This window comes from Hermetia illucens, chromosome 2 (assembly GCF_905115235.1).
Source record: "Hermetia illucens chromosome 2, iHerIll2.2.curated.20191125, whole genome shotgun sequence".
NCBI lineage: Eukaryota > Metazoa > Arthropoda > Insecta > Diptera > Stratiomyidae > Hermetia > Hermetia illucens.
The window spans coordinates 163,723,963-163,749,996 of NC_051850.1; positions in this window are offsets into that span (position 1 = coordinate 163,723,963).

Here is a 26,034-nt window from a genome sequence, read left to right on the forward strand (position 1 = left end):
GTGGTGATATAATGAGACGACTGTAAAGATATTTGAAATAATAAAAACTTGCCTTTTCTATTCGCTAGTGCTAATTATTGGTCTTATAAACACCGATATTTCGGGGTCCACTTGTTCGTGCCATCAGTGCTAACAAGACCAATAAATAACACTAACGAATAGAAAAAGCAACTTTTAATTATTTCAAATAATTTAATTGCTAGAAATACTGCGTAATTACACTGAGACTGAAAGAAGTAAACCCAAACGACTTGTTAACTTAAATGATGCCTAAAGGTATAAGCTACTGAGGAGCAGCCAGCTCCTCAGCGAAGCTAATCAAAGTACTGGAGTGGACAGGGTCTTCTTCCAATAAAAACGAAACCTAAATATGCAAAGAAAACTGCTGGATGGATGGAGGTGGATTTAGTGGGTAAAAATTCCACACTCTCAAAGATCGCGAACCCTGAGGTTAGCTTTTTGAAAACTTCCACCTCTTAAAAAAATCTCCATCTGCCATCCATTCTTATTAGGCCTAAGGATCTCATGAGAACTTTATTTTCTAGTGCTCGTTTTTATTTTTTTGGAACTGCACCACGAGGATTTAGTCTGTTTCGTCTTTGCCCTTTTGAGAGTTGTAACTAACTATACAAACCCATCGATTTGTTTGAAGTTGTATCGTCTAGTGTCAGGTTTTGTCTGATTCTGGTTTGAGTAATGATTTTGACCTTCTGTTCGTTTAATTTTAGGCCAACTTTTAGTTCCACTGGTAGATTTCCAATTGCGTACTTTAGAGCGATATTGGATAATATTATGTGCGAGGCCAGATAAAAGCAGCAGGATCACTCTCAAGACCATTCTTCCATCCAGATCTAGCAGGCGGAGCGAGATCTTGGGTTACACATTAATGAAGGCAAGACAAAGTACATGGTGGCAATGCGAGCTCCAAAACCAAAAGAACGAAGGAACGAATCGCACTGGTCAAACGAAAACAATGAAGATAGGAGACTATAACTTTGAGACCGTTGATAATTTCTCCTGTCTAGGGTCGAAAATCACAACCGATACCAGCTATGACGATGAAATCCGCGCATGGTTCTTGGCTGCCAACAGAGCCTATTTCAGCTTACAAAAACTGTTCCGCTCGAAAGTTATCACCATTAGGTCAAAGCTCTTACTGTACAAGACAATGATCTTGCCAGTCCTCATGTATTCCTCGGAGACTTGGGTTCTTAGCAAAAAAAAAACTGCGAACTCTTGTCTGCTTTCGAGAGAAAAATCCTCTGAAGAATTTTTGGCCCCCTACATGAGGATGGCCGATTCCGCAGTCTACATAACGACGAAATCGATGAGCGATACCATGACCGCCTGGTTGTGGATAAAATCCGTGTCAACAAGTTGCGCTGAGCGGTTCACTTAATCCGTATGGATGAGGATGATCCAGCCTGTTACATAAGAGCGTGGTCACTGTTACACGTAGATAAAAAATCAGAGCGTCCTGTTTCTTTTTCTATGACATAGAGGGCACCTCAGTCCTTCATGCTTTTTGTAAAAAGTCAGCTCTCTGTCAAATTTAGTCTTCAATTGAGTGGTTTTTCGAAATGAGTGCTGTTTACGCCTCTCGCTTTGAGGCAATTTTTCTATGTTTGCATGAAAAAGGACCCAAATTAACACAAACTGCTACTGCGAAATATATGGGAAAGTCGAAGCAGTTCGTTAGCAAGTGGATAAATCGCTATAAAAAGGTCGGTAACGTTGATGATTTTCCTGATCGCGGAAGTGCAAGCAAAGTCTCAAAAAAAGACGAAAAAAAGATTCTCGCATTGTTTTCAAAAGATCCAACTTTGAGTTTACGTGGAGCTGCTGTGAAATTGAAAGCAAAAGGTGTTGACATATTTTACGGAACGATTCGCAGGCACTTGCTTGCCAATAAACTGAAATATCGCAGTACTTTGGAAAACCAATGTTGAGTGCAAAACACGTTGAAAAACGAGTGGAATGGGGGAAGGAAAACTTTGACCGCGATTGGAGCAACGTAATTTTTTCTGATGAATCCTCCTTCTGGGCATTTCCGAGCATCAAACACGCCTGGGAAACCTCCACCAGTAGGATGCTTCAACGGACTGTTAAACACCCAGTCAAGGTCCATGTTTGGGGGTGCTTCTCAAAAAAAAGATTTCGGTACTTTGTTCTTATTTACGGAGAATAAAAGAAAGAAAATGAATAAAATATATCAAAAGGCTTTGTTACCATCTGCTAAGCAATGGTATATCAAGAAAAATGAAAGCTGGATCCTTCAAGAGGACAACGATCCGAAACATCGGAGTCGAGCGTGTAGCGAGTGGAAGGCGCAAAACGGAGTTGTCACTTTAGATTGGCCATCTCAGTCACCGGATACAAATCCCATAGAAAATGTGTGGGCTCTGATGAAAATGCAGCTTCGCAGACGCAAGCCATGTAATTTACATCAACTTTCTCGACAAATTCGGAAAATTTGGAGGCCTTTTCCGGTAGAATATGCAGAAAAACTAGTGGAAAGTATGCCCCGACGGTGCCAGGCCATAATTGACAATGCAGGAGATTGGACTTGCTACTGAAGTATTTGCATTGAGTATTGACGACCAAATTATCAATAAATTTGCGAATTTTCGAAAAATCAATTGTTGTTATTATTAAAAGTGACCACGCTCTTATGTAACAGACAGTATATATGGTAGAAAAAGAAAACCAGGCAGACCCTGCTTGAGATGGAGCGATGGCGTAGGTCAGGACGTCAGAGAGCTTCTAGGGATATCGAATTGGTGGACCTCGGCGCAAAGCCGGAGTGTCTGGAGTTCCTTATTAAGGCAGGCTTAGACCGGATACCGGTTGTTGCGCCGTTGATGATGATGATGACTGAATAATATTGGGTGCAGACCACTCCCTTGCTTTAACTCAGAGACTGTGGATGTTTTTTGAGTCAGAATTTCGTTTGAATGGCAGACTGGCCCATTGTCGTTCAGCTGAGCGCAAACAGTTTCGCTTCAGATCTAGATAATTTTTTTGTGGAGCACGAAAGGATCCATACTGTTATATGCCTGTTTGAAGTCAATGAAATTTGATGGACACCATCATTATATTCTCAGCACTTCTCCAGTATCTGCTTCACTGAGAATATCTGACCAGTCGTCAACTTTCCACATTCAAGGGATGGTCGGTATTAGGCAGTAATATTTTTTCAGAAATATTCGACAATTCTTTCAATTATTTTTGAAATCACTTTGCAACATATACATAATAATGCGGTCCTTCTTTTGTTCTCGCAAGTTGGTCACTTTTTCTGTGAATAGTGAACATTTCTGATATAGTTTGTCAGACTAAACAGTTTTTAGGAGCTCTTGAAGCTTGGTCACCATCCCCACACTCCTTGTTTCTAGTGTCTTCAAGGAATTGAATTCCGATTTGATTAATCTGGTTGAACATGCTACCATCTGTTCAGACCGATGAGATTGCGAATTTTATGAGCCTGCTTTCTTTTTTGTCAGTAATGCTGTGGAAACTAGCAGTTCTACAGTGATCCAGCTGTTTCCGATTTTTGCGATAAAGTCGCCAAGTAATATTTTTACTTCGTTCGAGGGCAGTGAATCCAATACTGACTCAGGGCAGTTATAAAATCCTTCTTTTACTGATTTATTCTGGAGTATCTAAAGTTTAGTTGCATTATTTCATTGTTGCATAAAAGACGTTTTCGTTTAGCTTACTGTGGAATAATTTTGTTTCCTAGAACACGAAAGCATCTATCTTACACTTTTCTAACGTTTGCAATCTTTCTACGTTGAAATTTTCTTTGTAGGGGTCAATCTGATAATTGATTTTATTAGAAACAAAATATTAAATTTCAAGGCGGTTTAGAACCTTCCATATGCTTCCCCTCTGTATGTGCAATTATATGCTTATCAAAGGAAATTTTACCCTTGTTCGTATCACACTCTGTATTTGTAAAATTTGAGTGATAGTTCTAGAAAGATGTCACCTATATCTCTACGCATAAGTTACTGAGTGTTTGGAAATAGAAATCCGCGAAGGAAACTTTCTTGGCCTAAATAAATTCCCAAAGGTTCCTATATTGTAAGTAGTGGTAACCGTTTTTTTTTTCAATAGAAAAGAAGTATATAAGTTCACAACATTCGCCACTCCCATACCCAATACAATTCATCAGCCTATTAAAATGGTCAACTTCGTTCCTCAGCCAACTTACCAATATTAATGTGCATTTTATCTACGCCACTTCCCACTTTATTAAACTCCCAACGTGATTGGAGGTTTTTTAATTCCCCCCAAATAAAATTCCTCTCAAAAAATCATAACAGCGTCCAAATCGACCAGGGTAACGATTTATTTTTGCCCTTTCTTTTCCTCCGTTTAAATTAATTATTTTGCGAGACATCGTTGAATATCTTGACATGATTTGTAACCTATTTACTAATGTCTACATTAGAATAACCGTCTTTCTCTTCTTCTAACTCTTCGGCACAACTAGTTTTTCGTTGCTATTTATTTTCGCCCCGGATAAAAAACCAACTGAGTCATTTGCGGTTGAGAATTTCCACCTATCAAATTCAAAATAATAATGATGAACTTCTTGTAAATCAACTGTTTTTCCCACAGAATATAAGTAAATAATAATAACAGTCAATGGTGAAATAGCGCAGTTTGACTATTGATCTTAAAGTGCTTTACAGCAGAGACATATATGAATTACTATCTCTTAATAATTTTCAGTAACACATCAAAGAACAATAAGTTTAATCTAAACTTAACCCGAAAATAGTAAATAAATCGATTAAATTTCAGTAGGGAAAAACGTGATGAAAAAATAGTAAGTTAGTTTAGTTTACTGGGGGGACCCGCAGCTCCGAGCATTCAGGCCATTGTTGGGCCCATTGTACTATCCCCGTAAGTCGCTTATTCAATGGCTTCCCGCCTACGGCGTTCGTAGGCTTTAGTGAATCTGAGAACATTCTCCAGAGGTACATATTGTGCAGATTCTTCTTACCAAGGTGTCTTCGTCTGAGATCTGGGCCGGGGTCGGGCAGCTGAAAAAAAGGTCCAGGGTCGTCTCTTTCTCCACCTCACAGTGGCTGCACATAGCCGAAACCGCCTGCGCCCGATCCGCCCTCCATGAATGACCTGTCCGCCCTCCGTTAAGATTATTAAGTCTGTAATCTGAAAAGACTTATGGCCATTTGTCGACCATTCTTCTCTTTCGGTGATTACGGCAGTGTATGTCTTTTCAAAGACGAATCTGGAAACCGTATGATTCCAGATAGACGCATGACCGTGTGATTTGCCGCCTTTCCCCGTCCCAGTGGTATCGAGTCTATATGCGTCATTGTTGCTTTCCGTTTCACTTCCAAATGAATGGGGGGTAAGTTTAGGATAGCTTCAAGTGCCACAGTCGGCGTTGTACTTATTGCTTCAGTGATACTTAGGTAGAGCGATGGGTTGAGTACTTTGATGAGCTACTGAACAACCAGAACATCGGCGAGTTGGAGGTCCCGCCAACTGAAGACGACGGACAAATACTGCCACCACCAAGTTTAGGAGAAACAGTCCGTGCAATTCATCGGCTAAAAAATCATAAGTCGCCAGGAGCCGATGGAATTACAGCCGAATTGGTTAAATATGGAGGCGACCAGTTACACCAAGTGGTTCATCAACTTGTGCTCAAGGTATGGGACAGCGAATCAATGCCTGACGATTGGCAGCGAGGCATAATCTGTCTCATACATAAAAAGGGAGATATCACACAGTGCAGCAATTATAGAGGTATCACGTTGCTGAGTACCATCTATAAGATATTCTCCACTATCTTGCTAGGCCGGATAGCCCCATACGCCCAGAATATCATTGGCCCATACCAAAGAGGCTTCACTCCAGGCAAATCAGCAACAGATCAGATTTTCTCTCTGCGGCAAGCGATGGAAAAACTGTTGGAATATGGACAACAGTTGCACCATCTGTTCATCGACTTTAAAGCCACCTATGATAGCATAGCCAGGGTAAAACTGTACACGGCCATGAGAGAATTCGGTATCCCGACGAAATTAATAAGACTGACTAGGCTGACCCTGACCAATGTGCGAGGCCAGATAAAAGCAGCAGGATCACTCTCAAGACCATTCGACATCAACAACGGTCTACGACAAGGGGATGCGCTATCATGCGTCCTCTTTAACCTGGCCCTCGAGAAGGTGATCCGTGATGCTGAGGTGAATGCAAGAGGTACGATCCTCTTCAAGTCCACCCAACTACTGGCCTATGCTGACGATATCGACATCATGGGAAGAACCACCCGAGACGTTAAAACTGCCTTCATCCAGATCGAGCAGGCGGCGCGAGATCTTGGGCTGCACATCAATGAAGGCAAGACAAAATACATGGTGGCAACGTCAGCACCGAAGACGAATCAACCAACAACATCAAACCGCACTGGTCAAACACAAGCACGAACAAGAATAAGGATAGGGGAATACAACTTTGAGACCGTTGACAATTTCTCCTATCTAGGGTCGAAAATCACAACCGATAACAACTACGATGATGAAATCCGCGCACGGTTGTTGTCAGCCAACAGAGCCTACTTCAGCTTACAAAGACTGTTCCGCTCGAAACGTCTCACCATAGGGTCAAAGCTCTTACTGTACAAGACTATGATCTTGCCAGTCCTCATGTATTCCTCGGAAACTTGGGTTCTTAGCAAGAAAAATTGCGAACTCTTGGCCGCGTTCGAGAGAAGAATCCTCCGAAGAATTTTTGGCCCCCTACATGAGGATGGACGATTCCGTAGCCTACATAATGACGAAATCTATGAGCGATACCATGACCGTCCGGTTGTGGATAAAATCCGGCTCAATAGGTTACGGTGGGCGGGTCACTTAATCCGTATGGATGAAGATGATCCCACCCGGAAAGTCTATAAGGGCAATATCTATGGTAGGAAAAGAAGACGAGGCAGACCCTGCCTAAGATGGAGCGATGGCGTGGGCCAGGACGCCAGACAGCTTTTAGGGATATCGAATTGGTGGACCTCGGCGCAAAACCGGGATGTCTGGAGTTCCTTATTAAGGCAGGCCTAGACCGGATACCGGTTGTTGCGCCGTTGATGATGATGATACTTAGGTAACCAAGCCTCTGAATCTGCGTTAGCAGCTTCCTGCTGTTAGCAAAGTTCAGTCTCGGCCACCAGACCATGCATGCGTACATCAAAATGGGTTTTATTATGGATATATACATCCAGTGTATCCGTTTTGGTGAAAGTCCCCAGGTCCTAGCTATCGCATTTCTACAGCATTTGAGTAATCTGCAGGATTTCTGATATTGTTCCTGGATATGGTGCTTCCACGTTAACTTGGAGTGAAAAAATACTTGATTGGGTAGCGTATAGCTGTCCCACCTGACGTTCCTAGTGAACATAACTAGTCCAGTCTTCCTAGCGTTCACCGTGAGTCCATTGCGGAGGCACCAACTGTGTATTTCATGCAGAGTTACATTCAAGCGATCACATACTGTGTCCGCAAACTTGCCAGTAATTATTACGGCTAGGTCGTCCGCAAATGCATGCGCGAAGACTTTTTTGCCTTCTAGGAGCCACAGCAGGGTATCCATTACCAAGAGTCATAACAGTGGAGAGAGAACTCCTCCCTGTGGGTAACTCCTAGGACATCCTGCTTCAATAGACTTCGACCGTTCTGTGGATTTTTCTCCACTCTAGCATGTGAAGGATCCAACTGGTTAGCAGCAGTTCGATTCCATGCTGTCTTACCGCATCACAAATTGCCGCGAATGAGGCATAATTGAAGGCACTTTCGATGTCCATGAATACGATTAAGGCGTATTCTTTTTCGGACATCGTCTTTTCAATTTTTACCGTAAGTTAATGGAGTCCTGTCTCCGTGGATTTGCTTTTCTGGTAGGCTTGTTGCCTATGGTGAAGTGGCCACTTAGGAATGTGTGTATCCTTTATGAGCCGATCTACTAGTCTTTCGAGTCCTTTTAGTAGAAAAGACGTTACACTGATCGGTCGAAAGATTTTTGCGTCTGTGTAGATGGATTTCTTTGGTTTCGGAATGAATAACACCTTCACATCACGCCAGTTAATTGGAATATAACCATGTGCTAGGCATGCGCGATATATATTCCTAATATGTAGACCCAGGGCATCTATTCCCTCTATTACTAGCGCAGGAATTATACCATCCGGACCTGCAGACTTGTATCTATGGAACGAGTTAAATGCCCATTTTACTCGCTCCAGTGATACTACTTTGCATGCCAGATTGCAGTCTCTCGGTTGAGGGCTGTAAACACATGTTCGCCTCAAGATTAGATTTTGGATGCTGCCTGGGAAGTGCACTTCAGTAAATGGTTTGGCGTTTCTTCATCGCTTTCTGTGTACCTCCCGCTCTGTAAACGTAAATAACCCAGTTTCTGGCTACGTTCTTTAACCAGAATCCGCTTCAGCTTTGAGGTTGCCTCAAGAGTCTCTTCGCAAAAGCGTCTACATGATGATCGTTTAGCCGATCTTATGCTCTTCTTTAGAGCCTTCTGTGCCTCTTTATAGCGTTTGCAGCTAGCCTCTGAATCACACTTTAGAGCACGATTGAGAAGCATCCTTGTCGTTCTTCTCCGTTTTGTCAAACCAGAGTTCCACCATGATGTTTTACCGTTCTTAGGAATCTTGAGTAGACAGCTTTCTTCGAAAGCTTCTCTCATGCTAGTTGTGATCATCTGGGTTCTCTTCCAATTCCAACAATGGAATTGATGCGCTTCCCAGGGATCGCGGCTCAGGCACTCAATTCTATTTTATACGTCTGTCTTCCGCGGATTCCGAAATAGAGTGGGTGGAGGTGAATCCATGCCCATTACGAAATCAATGTGTTTATAATCCGAGAGTGTGATATCATGATACTTTTCACCCACCGACCAGACCCGCGATGTCAGGAGATGCCACCGTCATGTCGATGACTTTCGCCTGACCACGTTGAGGAAAGTGGGTTCATTATTCGAGTTAAGGATCTGCAAATCGGTTCCTACTAGATACTCCAGTAGTCTAGATCCTTTTGCATTGATGTTGGAATTTCCCCAGCATATGTGGTGAGCGTTGACATCACATCCTACTATTGTCGCCATATCTCTACTTTTGGCATATTGGATAGCTCTGATCAATGTTCCACTGGGAACGTCTTCTGTGTCATAGAGAAAGTATGCAGAGCACCGTAGTATCTCTTTATCTCCCTGTTGAGATGAAAATGCCGAGAGCTGCACGTCACCTTCAATGGTTTAAGGAGCCGACACTTGCAACTTGACGATCCCTAACCCGTAGTAGAGCCGGCAGCCCGATTTTTCCCGAACCTTCTTAACATCGAGTTCGGGAACGCCGATAGTGAGAAAAGTCCTCGGCCTACCGGCTGTCTATCCTCTTTTGCTGCCTACCAGCATCCAGGTGATAGTGTGAAGATTATTCTCTACACCAATTTGTTCCAGAACCCCAGCACTATTTCGCTCTTCTTCTGCAAGCCAGAGGAATCATTTTTTTAACGATGGTAGCTCAGAGATCCTTTTCAAAATTAGTCGTGTACCTTCCCACACATAAGTGAGGGAGCCAAGTTTAATGCCTTGCGAGGTTCTCTTGCTGTTTGCACTGCTCAGAATCGTAACTGGATGGATTAGAGTCGTCATACAGGACCCATCCATCGGATTCGATAGCCTTGGTTACAAATGAAGGCCTAGCCCTTACCGTCCGAGCCCTCTTTGCTGCCTTTTGTATCGAAGGAAAGAAATACAAATTACCATTAAAATATGAATGCAAGTTTAATAGATTACAAATTCCTCATTCAGGTAAACTCTGTCTAAACTATAGGACTCTCAATTCCTAAATCCAAATATTTAACTTATTTTTCCTTTTCAAGTGATAAACAATAGCATCAAATCCCTCATATAGTTCCAAAAAGGAAGAAACTAAAAACTCACACACCATTTGCCCCATTAATGATTGTCAAGGCTCTTCTTGAGTGTAATACGTCAATGCCATTGTCAAATTTAGAGTTTAGTCCGAACTTTAAAAAAAATCATGAAGATTGAGTTAGATATACCCACACTTATTTCTGGATAGGAGCACCACCTCCAGTTGCAACTTTTTCCTTGAGACAATCTGGCATACATACCTCCACGCTTTGAGATCAATAAAAAGTGGCCATTAGGCGTCAGAGCATGAATTCTGAAATCCATTGGAATTTTGTTCCTGTTCAGAAACGTTGAAATTGAAATAATGACAGCTTGATTACCATCTTATATTCATATTCCTAATTGCTCATTTTAAAGTGTTATGGGTTAAGCAATTCAAATGTATTTTTATAAAAAGACCAAATGATGCACGAGCCATGACTTTGTAGTCTGTCAAGCTTGTAATCATATGGGGTTCCCACCAGTATTCCTTCAAGTTGATAATTTCTACGGATGTCTTCCTTGGCGTACGTGATGGCCAGCACGAAAATCAAAGAAACTTAAAAAAAAAAATGAAGAAAAAATTAAATCAAAAAAAGCTACGAGGAAAATATTTCTTTGCTCATTTTTGGGTTGGCTCACATTCTTGGCTATATTTAGCGACTAGAGCTATAGCAGCAGTAGTTTGTAAATACGCATAAATAACGTGAGACAAGTCTTTTTTTAATTTATGCCTACGTTTACTACAAAAAAAGAACAACAAAACAGCAAAACAATACAACACTTGCGGAACTGACCAGCTTTTTACTTACTGAATGACTTCAACATTTTTCAAACTTCCATATGACTTGAAACTCAATGGAACCCTACTGATCTGCTAGCTGAGATATAATATGACGCCCTTCCCGACTAAATTACTTTATCCTATACCAAAACATAGCTATCAGATCCGAGTGCAACTAGCTAAAATGCAGAACAGCAATAAAAAACGAAAGATTTAAGCGAGAAACTCGATTAAATTCGAATGTTCTCTTAACAACTGCAATTTACTGTGATATTCGAACAATGGTACCATTCAAACCTAAAGAAGTTTTTAACGTTTGTTACATTGTAAATTCAGGTTTACATTAGAGCTGTTCTGATATCTATTTGTCGCTGGTAGCTACGCTTAATGGCTAAATTGAGTGTTTCAGATGAAATCCATTCAACCAAAATTCAAAGTAAATTCTAAGTAAGTCATTGAAGCTTTTCGGTCAATTCGAAGTAATTTGAAAAGTAGTAGTCGGAAATTCAGAGAAATTGCAAATTATTTTCTGGTCCAATCAGATGTCTGTACATATTTGCATTATATCCTGTTTTCTCAATTTTATGTTTAATTAACACACTAATTGTTTGGTTTCGGGTGAACTAAAAGACTTGTTTAATCATACCTGGTGGTCATTAATATACTGATTGATATTCTAATGGAAATATGCTCCCCAGTAAAAACATGTAGAATATTAGATACGTTCGTTCTAACATTGCACTTAAAAACGTCCAGTTTTGCGTAATCGTAATTACTGTTTGTGTTCACTTTATCACCTACAAGAATCCATTGTAGCCGATATTATGGTCATATCCTTGAAACAAGTTGCAGTGAGATTAATCAATCTTATTACTTTTGTGTTCAAATATATTTAAGTGAACCGTAGCTAGTTAGCATGCTGATTATCACCTTTATTGCAATATCAACGGTGGCATGAAGTTGGCTTCGATTAGCTAATTGCCTATTCACCGAAAATACCATTTAGTCGTGTTAATGCAGACGAGAAACTTGAGTGCAAGTAATGCTGCCACATGTTCTTTAGCTTTCAAGAACGCTTTAAGGTTTCGACACTGTGCTGAAAGCGCAACAAACACCACTATTTGATGAATAATTACTACAAGGTGAAAATTAGTTTGAAGTTTTTACGTTTTGGCAACGAAACTAACAGTCAGTTTGTAGTTCAATTAAAATTATATGAGGGCAATAAAGTTTTCTATGAACATGATTAGCGCATGTTTTTCGCTACTTACTTGATTCCGGAAACTGCGGGTTTCGATTCACTCTATGTTGAGAATGCAATTATGTAATCACTCAATCAAGAAATGATTCGACGTTTACCGATGGTGATTATTACATTTTGTGAACTTGGAACTTTTGAAATAAAATTAGTAATGACTTTCGGTCTCTAACCTTTTTGTACTATAAAAAATATGGAAAAAAAGTAACATAGTAAAAATGTTGATGGTGAAGAAATTAGAAGTATGAACGCAGGTGAATAAAATTAATATTTTCTTCATCGTCAGCTACATCAGTTACGTCACAGTGCAGAATGCATCTCAGGAACGGCTTTAGGCTTACCCTTGGGGAAGTGACTGGGCTTTCATGAAAAAGAAACTGATGAAAGACTCAAGGAACGCTTCCTATAAAAATCTTATCCATATTTAGCATAAGATTTGGTTTTTCGATTGTGATCGTAATGAGCTTGAATGACTATAATTTTTCTCAAAAATGTTTGGATTATACTGCTGAAGGGTTTACGCTTTCACAATCGTCTTTGGGATTTCCGTGCTATAAATTATGCGATGCCTTATAAGTGCTTTCGTCGAAAACATGTTGATCCTATCCGGCGGATTTAAACTTTATTCCCTGAACAATATGCCCAATTGTAAAATAAAAACATTCATCATGAACGGCGCAACAACCGGTATCTGGTCTAGGCCTGCCTTAATAAGGAACTCCAGACATAGCGGTTTTGCGCCGAGGTCCACCAATTCGATATCCCTAAAAGCGTCGTCTTCTTTTTCAACCATGTAGGGGGACAACCATTTTTCCGAGGATTCTTCTCTTGAACGCGGTCAAGAGTTCGCAGTATTTTTTGCTAAGAATCCAAACCCCCGAGGAATACATGAGGACTGGCAAGATCATTGTCTTGTACAGTAAAAGATTTGACCCTGTGGTGAAACGTTTCGAGCGAAACAGTTTTTGTAAGCTGAAATAGGCTCTGTTGGCTGCCAACAACCGTGCGCGGATTTCATCGCTATAGCTGTTAACGGTTGTGATTTTCGACCCTAGATAGGAGAAATTTTCAACGGTCTCAAAGTTGTAGTCTCCTATCCTCATTATTTTCGTTTGACCAGTGCGATTCGATGTTCGTCTTGCCTTCATTAAAGTGCAGCCCAAGATCTCGCGCCGATTACCGCCTGCTCGATCTGGATGAAGGTAGACTGTATATCTCGGGTTCTCCTTCCCATCGCATCGCGAATTACTTTCTCGAGGGCCAGGTTGAAGAGGACACATGATAATCCCCTTGTCGTAGACCGTTGTTGATATTGAATGGTCTCGAGAATGATCCTGCTGCTTTTATCTGACCTCACACATTGGCCAAGGTCAGCCTTATCAGTCTTATCAATTTTTAATTGGTCGCCTCCATATTTAACCAATTCTGCTGTAATTCCATCGGCTCTTGGCGACTTATGGTTTTTGAGCCGATGAATTGCACGGATCGTGATAAGTTTCTGCGCGCCCGCGTTCTTTGAGAATGCAACATTACTCGGTATGCGGCATTCTTCCGTTCCGTTTCTAGCTTACAATTATAGTCAAACCAGCCGTTTCAACTTTTCTTGTGGCTGGGGCCAAGTACGTTTGTGGCCGTATCAATGATAACGTTCTTCATTTATAGATGTTTCGGAGGGCTGCGTTGTGGATGGTTTTAGTATTCACTCCCACATGATTGTCAGAGGGGATTGCAGGTAGTGTCATAATTGAAGCTCGGAGCACTATGCCAACGAGATAGTGATCTGAGTCTATATTAGCCCCCCTATATGTTCTTACATTCATCAAGGCTGAGAAGTGGTGACGTTCAATCAGCACGTGGTCAGTTTGGTTAAAAGTGGTCCCATCTGGAGAGGCCTACGTATGTTTGTGGACCGCTTTCCACCCAAACCAGTTACTTTCAACATTCAGCATTTGGTCTGTACAGGGAGCGCACATTTTATGAGAAAATGGACAAATCGTTATTTCGTTGTCGTTGCCGGACTCGTCGTTTTAAATTACATCTTTCCCGAGACTTCTTCTGCGGGATCACAACATCGGTTTTCCGTGTAGGGCTGTCAGCCCCACCCAAACCCCAACCTGGAGGGCCAGCTGGTACAATTCGTCCCGTTTTTAGGCGCGGGAGACTCGCCTTCATTCTTCTCCGTCTGCAGTTTTCCACTAAGAAAGAATTCTCAGCGATCATCACGTGAAAGTGAAGACATGGTTTGGTAGTAGAGCTGTTGGTGTTCGTTCAGCAGGCGTTTCCCAGCTTTTATACTCCATTGTGGGTACCAATCCACGTTTCGCCCGAGGACAAATACTACCTTTTGACCGCCTGTAAGTTCCTATTCAGGTGCTCTATTATGAGGCACATTTATATTACTGTCTGACTTCTGTCTTCATTTAGCTCTGCACGCCGTACACGCTTTTGAATCAAGAGGGTGGAAGGTATTTTCTGGACGCTCTGGAAAGAGATCTGATGCCTTATCCTTTGCAGAATGGCCTCAGTTCCCATTTTCCTGTTTAAGATGTGGAGTTTGTTGTCTTGACCCTTTCGGATTTTGCAGAGCCTTCCATAGGGTGCCCTTTTGTGCTGTCAGATTTTAAATATATCCGCTGAAGGACTCGTTCTTATATTTATTAATTAAGGCATTTAGCTTATTTGGCAGGAAGTCTAAGGCTTTTTTCCTTAGAATGAGCTATCGAAGCAGATCGATTTCTTGCTCGAGTTGATAAGCAGTGTTGATTGGGTCATTTACGCAAACATCTTGCTTTCGACACCTATCCACTTTTGAGCCTGCTAGTCAGCCTGGGAGGATAGCCTTCTACATTGACCAACATCATAATTGGGGATCATCAGGCATTATGTTTTCGTTACTCCTTCGTTAAGTAACTCGTTCGCAAGTAACGAATGTTTTGCATGGCACAAAACAAAGCTGTCGCTTTTCGCTTCTGAATTATGTCAGCAATATTATAAAATTGGATGCCAAGTGTCAGTATTCATGTTGTCTATTGTCGCGAGCGCAGAGCTAGTTAAAGAATTAAAAAGTCTGTGACTTTTGGCAGGTCAGATTTTAGCGGGCTACTCTTTCTTAACATCGCCTGGTCGAACGAATTGACCTTTAAAAAATTGCTAAGTTCCCGGTTGAGTTAAAAGTAAGGAAATTGTTATTTGATTTTATTTGGATTTGGTAAACATCAAACTCAAGTTTAATGCATACGTGCTTGCAGTGGTAGTGGGTTTAGTAGAGGATTTCTTCTAGGAAACTGCTTAATGAGCGCCCCCACTGAGACCGATACAACACGACAATTTTGCTAACGCCCACTGGGAACGACACGACAGAATATTGCCTAGTGTATTTGCAAATTAAACATATTGAAAACACTTACAACAACAACTTATGTTTGACGTAGGAAAATGCCTCCGGCTGTCTTAGGCAACAGGCAGACAAATGTTTCTTCATGGTTCAGACATCAGACAGACAAATGTCTGTTTCGAACAATGTATTTTTCTGCAGCAGACAAATGCCTGTGCTGCTTCATACATCTGTCAAACAAATGGTTGCGTCGGCATTAGACATCATACAGACAAATGTATGCGTCAGACAAATGTCTGCGTCAGACAAATGTTGGTTTTAGACAAAATCTTTTGCTGCAGCTGACAAATGTCTGTGCCTGTCTCATACTTCAGACACACATCAGTCAGACAAATGTCGGAGTGTGGCTCAGATGTCAGTCAGACAAATGTTTGAGCTTGCGTCAGACACCAAGAAGACATCTGTGTGATATCTGAGCCACACCCAGACATTTGTCTGAAACAGAATGAGGCAGCCTGAAATAGACATTTGGCTGAAGCAAACATTTGTCTGATACAGAGACAGAAAATTATCTGTCTGATGTCTGAGCCACACTCAGACATTTGTCCGCCTGATGTCTGTTTGAAGTGCGAAACAGACACAGACATTTGTCAGCTGCAGAAAAAGATTTTGTTTGACGCAATCATTTTTTTTTGTCTGATGACTGAAACATGCACAGACATTTGTCTGTCTGTTGTCCAAAGCAACCGGAGGCATTTTCCTTTCCCGATCATAAGTTAATTCTAATAAAACTGTCGTGTCATGTCGGTCCCAGTGGGCGCTCTACTTTAGGAGGAAAACTAAAAGCTAAGGCTGTTATATTATCACCCAAATGTAATCCGAATGGACTAGGAGTATTTAAGCTTTGCCTGTCCACTGGGGCCACTGAACGTAGGCTACAAATTGTCACCATATTCTTGCAATAATCGGTGAGACTCTAGAGCAAATGTAAAGCAAAACAGAACAACGACGACAACAAATCGTTGTACAAAACTAGCTTCGGAGCGGAAAAGATAACCAAGGGATCTATGCATGGGGCATGGGAATCTGAACTGGGCTTGAGTTTACAAACAGCTACCTGAGTAAAAGTGTCTTAATTAACACCTCTGTAACTCAGCGGTTGGTTGCCGGCTATGGTACCGGTGGTTATAGCGGGCTACGGTACCGGGTTATAGGTCGAAAGCTAGCATCTTGCGGGTCGGCAAAGATAAGAAGGATAAGTTACACTTTAAGAAAGCGTGACAACTCCATTGCTGGCTATGGGGGTAGCTAAGAAGTTCACCAATTATCGAAATTTTGTGATGTAGCATCAACTAGTACCGAGGATTGGAACCGAATCGTCAATAAAGTGACGGTAATCATAGTCGTGAAGAATATAGTAAGTGTTCTACGAATTATATAAAGGAGCACGCAACATCTGCGAGCCGCTACGGTCACGCTGCTCCCAGGGCAGAGGTGAGGCAGCGTCTGATGATTTGCCTCTGTCCTGGTTAGAAACCGTAAAACCGCCATCGTTTGGGTGCAAGCCCTAAGCGAGGGGTCCGTAGACCAGGAAAGAGGGAGTAAGTTACTTCCCAGTGAGTGTTGTAAGTGTTTTATCTTCTTCGAATCTATGGTGCCAGCTGCCAGGAGTGTAGAGAATACTCTTTATGCTGAGTGCGTAAAAAGTTCTGCTAATTTTGCATTTTGTTGTTTTTGGTATTAACATAATGCTCTTTTCCAATTTCTAATGATTTTATTGAATGGCTTGTTTAATTTCAGTCCAGAATATGTTGTAGTTACTTTATTTATTTCAATTCTGCTTTGGTAATGTGATAGGGAGAGCCGATATGTCAAGTCATCAAGCTACACAAGGCGTAAATGAGGACGGCCGACGATGCTTAATCCAGTGATTTCAAATAAACGCATATCTACAAAGCTGTGAACTGTTTCATAGACACTGTAGGGAGCGCGGCCGCCCTCGAAGCTGTAGGCCAACCACCTCCACTACTCTAGAAAAGGTGGACAATTCGATTCACAAAATGGCAAAAGACCTCAGAGTCAGTAAAGATGCTCTCCAAAACATTGCCCAAAAAAAAGTTGCGCAGCGAGGAGAATTTCACTGTTGAGCTGCTCGCAATCGCCTGAAGGGTCAGCAGAAGAATGTAACTGCGAGAATTCTCTGTCGTAGTCTTTTTCCAGTCTCGGTGATTGTGTGGACCGGGATCTCAATGACTCAAACATGACAGAAACATAAAGATCTCAATGACAGAAACATAAAAATCAACAGCGGTTTTTTTACACTCAACACTCTGCATGGAGGGATTTACGCTTCAAAAGGGCTGGGAGCTGAATACACGATACCCTACAGTTAACGGGCGGATTTGCAGTTGCTAAAATTCTGCCGGAAACAATTATCTCGGAAACTAGATACTATGTACCATATAAATACATGTCTAAAACCCAAAATGGTACAGAAGCAAGGATACCTGGAATGAATTCGAAACATGACACGTCAGAATTTTAAGAACCTTATTGTACTTCAGGCAGAAGTATATGCGAAAAACCTGCGCGTCAGAGTTTGCCAGAGGGAGGGCAGGTGGCAAAAGTACTGACTCCCTCTGACATTTAGGCTGTCTTGAAAGCTACATCACCTCAAACGAGATTTAAATTGGCCTGGAAATGCCAGGAAAATCTCAAGACCTTAACAACTGAAAACGAAGTAACGTTGACATGAATAAGTGTTGAAGGTAATGAATGTCGATTTACCTGCAAGGAAGATCAGAGTTTGCATTTGGAAATAGCAATTTCACAACTGTGTAAGCCCTAAGGGGTGGGAAAACGAATACTAGGCACAACGGGTTCCTATACTAGAGACGTGCACTAAATGATCTCTGATATCATATAGAGTACTTGCGCAGTGGAACAATACTACCTGGCGAATTAAAAAAACCTGAAAAGTGCTTGATCAGTTTCAAGTTGTCGATTATCTCCTTAGGATAGCAAATTGGTCGGAACTATTCGCTGAAACTTTGATAGGGCATATATTAACCAAAGATGTTGTAGTATAGGGCCACAAAAAGGATGCTACCATCTCCAGTTCACTCTACTATCTGCCATTCTGTATGTCATGACAAACAGGCTTAATTTGAACTAATTAAAATTTTAATTCCCTAATATGATGCTAACATAAGAAAATTCCTTAATCAGGACTGTGGACAACCCCTTCAAAGTACTTGAGGGAGAGCAAAGAACAATGTGGTGTTCAAAAAGAGGGACCAAATGCCAAATGCTGCTCCTGCAATGCATACGGCGCCTTGCTGTAAGTAACTCATAATAACAAATTTCTTTCTGCGATGTATTGAACATTACATATGTTCATATTAGAGAAGTGGTATCTCCGCATAAAGTATATCAATTATGTATCAATGACTAAGCTGCTTTCAAGATTCCGTAATAAAAATGTTATGGAACAAAGCGTAAAGCATGTGCTAGATATAAGAAAACATATGTTTTTTGCCAAAGATTGAATTCAATTTTGAAAATCTTTGCATAACTACAATTATAATTGTAATTGAATGTGATTTTTCTCACGTACACTTCTTCTTTTCTTCAGCCTTTGTCCCGTTTACAAGCAGCGAAATTCACTTTTTTTTCAGATAAGATATGAATTATTTAATAAATTTGGGGTCCACATTGGTCAAGTAATATTTCGATAATTTTAATGTCAGACATTATTTTTGTAAATCTTGATTACCTAATGTGCTCTTGTCAGTATGTGATTATGTTTTCTTAAGTGAAAAAAGCCTAGTACGAATCTATCAAGTGTTTAACTAGATAAAATTAGAGGAAAAGTTGTATATACATGTACTCCTCTTCCGCTGAAAGGCAGAAGCCGATCAAATGCCTACGTGCAATTTAACTTCGATCTATAATTAATTACACAATCTAAATTGAATGCATTCGGGAAAGTTCATAGTTTGGCTTGATGAACCTTCCATAGGTTGAGGGTACATTTTTTCGGTAGGGGTTTAGTTTCTACCCCCAACTCTAGCTGCACAAATGTAAAGGATACTCTAATAAGCCTCATGGTAGTACGCGCAAACCCGGTATCGAATTGTTGGTGAATCTTCCGCAAGGTGTGTTCCAACACTCTCGGAGCCGGTTTCTAAAAAAGCTTCTATGAGAATAAAGAGCACACTACGGAAGGTTTTTAGTTCTCTCGAAATTCATCGCTTCATCCTTGAGGTCAATTTATCAGAGCATAGTGTCTGCTGTAGGATCAGTTTAGTTGTCAATTTTGGCAATAAATGCCAGTAGATTTGAGTGTTATCTTCGAATTGCGCGTAACAAAAGGGGCTGGCGTTGGTCTCAAAAGGGACTTCTATTTGATCGATGTTTACTATTGCTTGCGGGTCGCTACTGTGTCATTATGCAGCGGAACAGAGCGTTGATCTCTCCAAATCAATGTAGACCATTTCCACAATCTAGCTGTCTTTCAGCAGTGGGAAAGATTTCTTCCTGGGCAGATGAAAGGAATTATGACCAACACGTCAGAAAATGCTAATCAACCCTGAGATGCTTTTTTATCTTTAATTTGTTTGGCGCTAAAAGCGGTCATACATTTCTTTTATCTATGTTATCAGGAACACTCAGCCACATACGATACGCACTTTCTTAATCAGATGCCTCTAATTTTCTATTAACAGTAGATAGTGCACCTTAATGTCATAATATATGACAAGCTCATTTCGCAAAAAAAATATCAGCTCTTTTGAAAAGCGACAATTTTTTATCTTCCGGGACATATTTGCCGGATCTGACAAAATTATTATAATTCGAAATGATTCAGTCATTTTGAGTTCTGCATAATTTTAACAGTACAGAGAGTGATAAAGTGAAAGTTCTTACATCATAATCGGAAAATTCAAGTCCAAGTGAAATTAGTAGGAAACTTGGGTCTGGTCCCGAAAAACCGTCATCGGCGAAGATCCTTTGTTAAAGAAAACGTGTTAGCGTAATCGGAGAATTTTAGAAAAGTGTCTGTGGAAGCACGGCCATGAGAGAATTCGGTATCTCGACGAAATTGATAAGACTGACTAGGCTGACCCTGACCAGTGTGCGAGGCTAGATAAAAGCAGCAGGACCACTCTCAAGACCAATCGACATCAACAACTGTCTACGACAAGGGGATTTCCTATCATGCGTCCTTTTTAATCTGGCCCTTGAAAAAGTGATCCGTGATGCTGAGGTAAATGCAAGGGGTACGATCCTCTTTAAGTCCACCCAACTACTGGCCTATGCTGACGATATCGACATCATGGGAAGAACCACCCGAAACGTCCAAACTGCCTTCATCCAGATTGAGCAGGCGGCGCGAAATCTTGGGCTGCACAACAATGAAGGCAAGACAAAATATATTATGGCAACGTCAGCACCGAAAACCAACCAACCAGCAACATCAAACCGCACTGGTTAAACAGGAAGAATAAATATAGGAGACTACAACTTTGAGACCGTTGATCATTTCTCCTATTTAGCAGCAACGACGATGAAATCCGCACACGGTTGTTGGCAACCAACAGAGCTTATTTCAGCTTACAAAAACTGTTCCGCTCGAAACGTCTCACCATAGGGTCAAAGCTCTTACTGTTCAAAACAATGATCTTGCCAGTCCTCATGTATTCCTCGGAAACTTGGGTTCTTAGCAAGAAGAATTGCGAACTCTTGCCCGTGTTCGAGAGAAGAATCCTCCGAAGAATTTTTGGCCCCCTACATGAGGATGGACGATTCCGTAGAATACATCACGACGAAATCTATGACCGATACCATGACCGTCAAGTTGTGGATAAAATCTGGCTGAATAGGTTACGGTGGGCGGGTCACTGAATCTGTATGGAAGAGGATGATCCAGCTAGAAAAGTATATAAGGGCTATATGTATGGTAGAAAAAGAAGACGATGCAGGACCTGCCTGAGATGGAGCGACGGGGTAGGTGAGGACGCCAGACAGCTTTTAGGGATATTTGGTGGATCTCGGTGGAGGTCGGCACAAAACCGGGAGGTCTGGAGTTCCTTATTAAGGCAGGCCCACTCTATCCCACCGTTGCTAGCATCTTCTGTACAGCTCCTTCCTAGGGGCTTTTAGGAAGCCCGCAGTCACTTCGGTCGGATGCACACTCCTTTTCCGGTAGAGACAGTGAGCCTCATTCGCCAGAAGATCCAAGGGAATCATTCCCGCGATGATACACACTGCCTCACCTGATACTGTTCTATATGCACTGCATACTCTCAGCGTGATTGGTCGGTATGCCGAACTTACCCTTCTCTGGTTCCAGTGCGTACGCCCAGACAGGAGCCGCGTATAGCTGGATGGATTTCACCACCCCTGCAATAAGTAGCCGGCGACTAGATTTTGGCCCTCCAATATGTGGCATCATCCTTGCTAGAGATGAACTAGCTTTTGCTGCCTTTTCGCGAGCATAGTCCAGGCGCCCCTTGAAGCTCAACGTGGCATCGATCATTACCCTAAGGTATCTAACGATCGATTTTGAAACGACCTCGTGATTATCAACCCGGATTTTGAAATTGTTGTTTTTCCTGCGATTGGTAATAAGGACCGTCTCCGTCTTATCTTGTGCCAGGTCCAATTTCACCATTTGGAGGCATGCTTCGATAACATGAATGGTTTCGCTGGCATACAGTTCCACGTCCTGGTGGTCTTTCGCAACTACTACTACTGCCAAGTCATCTGCAAAACCAATCAATGTTGCCTCCCTTGACACGCGAAGGCCGAGCACTCTATCATACATGCAACACCTGCTTTCACAATATATTCTTTCGATCCGTCGTCCGTCTCGAACCAAAGAAGTCTCTCCGAAAGATAACTCTCAATTATCCGAGCTAAGTAACCAGGGACACCCAGTTTAGCCAGGGTGCTCTTAATTCAACCCCAGTTGGCTGAGTTAAAGCATTCCAGACATTCAGCGTTACCACCGTGCAGCACTTACCAGCGGCCGATGCCTCCCGTTGCAATGGCATCAACCGTGGACTGCGCTCTACGAAACGGAGGAGTTCTCTTTTTCTCTTTATGTCGCCCACCTTTGTTCATTCTTCGGGTTTGTGAGCTGTAGGCTGTTCCCCTTTTGTCATAGTTGAACTCGCAATGGAAGAACGACCCGAAACTTTCGCCGACGCATCTTTCTTTGGCGAGGAGGCTTTTCTCCTCTTGGCCGCTTGTTGGGCACCAAGGGATTCACTTATTCTATCCCTACTCCGTTTGCCCGCGTTCTCACCTATTTTACGTTAAAGTGGCATTACCTGCATCTCCCGTGTGACTTTGTCACATGACGTTTAGGCGTTTTTCTCTTCCAGGACAACTAGGACAACCTGATACCTCATATCAGGTCCCTGATATTTTGGTGGATATACCGCATCTCTTTAATGAACTCACAGAGTATATTTATACCCCAGTGAGGCAAACGCTGTTGCAATTTGTGCCTTCTACGATCGGATTTTACAGCATCGATAGTTTTGTCAGTCCGGGAACTCGCAAAGTTTCTTTCCGAGTCCCTCGATGAATCTCGACTGCCTAAGGGTAAAGTTGCCTTCAGTGGTGACCTGCCAAGTTTTGAGTTTTTTCGAAAAGAATCCGGTGTAGATCTCATTTCCACTCCACTAAGATCTCTTGTAGCATTAGATGCCATAGTAGCCAAGTTTCCCTCTACTGAACCCGCTTACCCACTCCCAAAAACCGCCGGTACTGGGTTTTCGAAGCCCTTTACCGTAAAAAACTACTCTTCTCGCCCTCCATATTTGGTTTGATTTCTGGGTGTCCTTTCCATAGGCAATTTTAATCCACGAGTGGGCGTTGACTTCTCACCTATGCGGCCTGCGCATAGGCATGCCCATGTACGCACATCTCCTGAGCGTTCCCGTATCCGCACGAAGGGACGCGCCTGATGGGAGATTTGACAACTCCACACAGGAGGGTCAGCATATTATCTCCGTCTGTAATATGTACGTATACCTTCTAGTTTGACAAAAATATGAGGGAATATTTTGGGTTTTTACCCATATAGGAATGGAAAATGTACGTAGAAAGTTTCTCACATAAGATGGACACAAAACCTTTATACCGGAAACGCCGTATTTTTCAGGAGAAACGACGAACGTGAATTTTTGTGAAATGACACGTGAGGGATCCAAGTGTTCGAAGAACGACCCCCATATTCTCGAGCCTGGCTAGTACAGAGGTGTGCAAACAAGAACTAGAACGTAACACCGCCTCCATCGGTAGTATAGTAGTATTGATTATTTTATTTAGCATATATCGATATTTCGGTAACAACTTGTTCCCTTTTTCTAATATTTTCAGGTTGCTTAAATTTGTGTACCTGCTTAAGCCCATTCCCTTTGTTATCTATCTGGTGCCCTTCCTCTAACATATGTTTGGCCACCATGGATTTAGAAGCTCTTCTATTATTTCTCCTCGCTATTTCTCCCGCTCTTAGGTTTTCTGTGAATCTTGTGGTCACCAATTTTTTTGTTTGTCCACCAGTTACACCAAGTGGTTCATCAACTTGTGCTCAAGGTATGGGACAGCGAATCAATGCCTGACGATTGGCAGCGAGGCATAATCTGTCTCATACATAAAAAGGGAGATATCACACAGTGCAGCAATTATAGAGGTATCACGTTGCTGAGTACCATCTATAAGATATTCTCCACTATCTTGCTAGGCCGGATATTCCCATACGCCCAGAACATCATTGGCCCATACCAAAGAGGCTTCACTCCAGGCAAATCAGCAACAGATCAGATTTTCTCTCTGCGGCAGGCGATGGAAAAACTATTGGAATATGGACAACAGTTGCACCATCTGTTCATCGACTTTAAAGCCGCCTATGATAGCATAGCCAGGGTAAAACTGTACACGGCCATGAGAGAATTCGGTATCCCGACGAAATTAATAAGACTGACTAGGTTGACCCTGACCAATGTGCGAGGCCAGATAAAAGCAGCAGGATCACTCTCAAGACCATTCGACATCAACAACGGTCTACGACAAGGGGATGCGCTATCATGCGTCCTCTTTAACCTGGCCCTCGAGAAGGTGATCCGTGATGCTGAGGTGAATGCAAGAGGTACGATCCTCTTCAAGTCCACCCAACTACTGGCCTATGCTGACGATATCGACATCATGGGAAGAACCACCCGAGACGTTCAAACTGCCTTCATCCAGATCGAGCAGGCGGCGCGAGATCTTGGGCTGCACATCAATGAAGGCAAGACAAAATACATGGTGGCAACGTCAGCACCGAAGACGAATCAACCAACAACATCAAACCGCACTGGTCAAACACAAGCACGAACAAGAATAAGGATAGGGGAATACAACTTTGAGACCGTTGACAATTTCTCCTATCTAGGGTCGAAAATCACAACCGATAACAACTACGATGATGAAATCCGCGCACGGTTGTTGTCAGCCAACAGAGCCTACTACAGCTTACAAAGACTGTTCCGCTCGAAACGTCTCACCATAGGGTCAAAGCTCTTACTGTACAAGACTATGATCTTGCCAGTCCTCATGTATTCCTCGGAAACTTGGGTTCTTAACAAGAAAAATTGCGAACTCTTGGCCGCGTTCGAGAGAAGAATCCTACGAAGAATTTTTGGCCCCTTACATGAGGATGGACGATTCCGTAGACTACACAATGACGAAATCTATGAGCGATACCATGACCGTCCGGTTGTGGATAAAATCCGGCTCAATAGGTTACGGTGGGCGGGTCACTTAATCCGTATGGATGAAGATGATCCCACCCGGAAAGTCTATATGGGCAATATCTATGGTAGAAAAAGAAGACGAGGCAGACCCTGCCTAAGATGGAGCGATGGCGTGGGCCAGGACGCCAGACAGCTTTTAGGGATATCGAATTGGTGGACCTCGGCGCAAAACCGGGATGTCTGGAGTTCCTTATTAAGGCAGGCCTAGATCGGATACCGGATCCTAGTTTTTGACATTCATTGACCAGCCACTTTGCAATGTTATACATGGAGGAATTAGAGTCTGCTATAATTTCCCGCATCTCGTTGCTTCCTTGTGGACCTTAGGTTGGCATCTATGGTAATTGGCAAGGAATAATTAGGCATTCATAATTGAGACGGATTGGAGACAACCAGGGGGCATTCTTTTAATGTTTTCTCCTTCCGTTTCATGGAAGCCGACAAGGGGTCATTACGAAGTTCAAAATAATTCGCTGCTTGTCCCACTAACGGAAAACATGCGGTTATAAATTCTCTCTCTACTATCACAAGACGATTGCGTAGTATCTTACGATGTGAACGCTCTATTTCCGAATGTACCTGAGTGACCTAGAGCGGGTCCTTACAGCGCTTTGATCCCTCAGGCTTCATTACTACCAAATCAACGTGTCTATTCCGATGCGTGGGTCCGCACCGGATTCCAAAATAGACAATACTAGGAAATTCGCGACGGACTATCGAATAATAACCAGAACGGGAACTAAAATTGGAAAATAAATAAAAAAAAACGGCTCGACCGCGCGCGTGGAGCCATAAGCCTCCGGACCCAAGTGCTGCGATCAAGGAGGGGAAGATCCACGACGGATCACAGTCCCAATTATTGCCTCTTCCGCCTCAGATCTTGAAT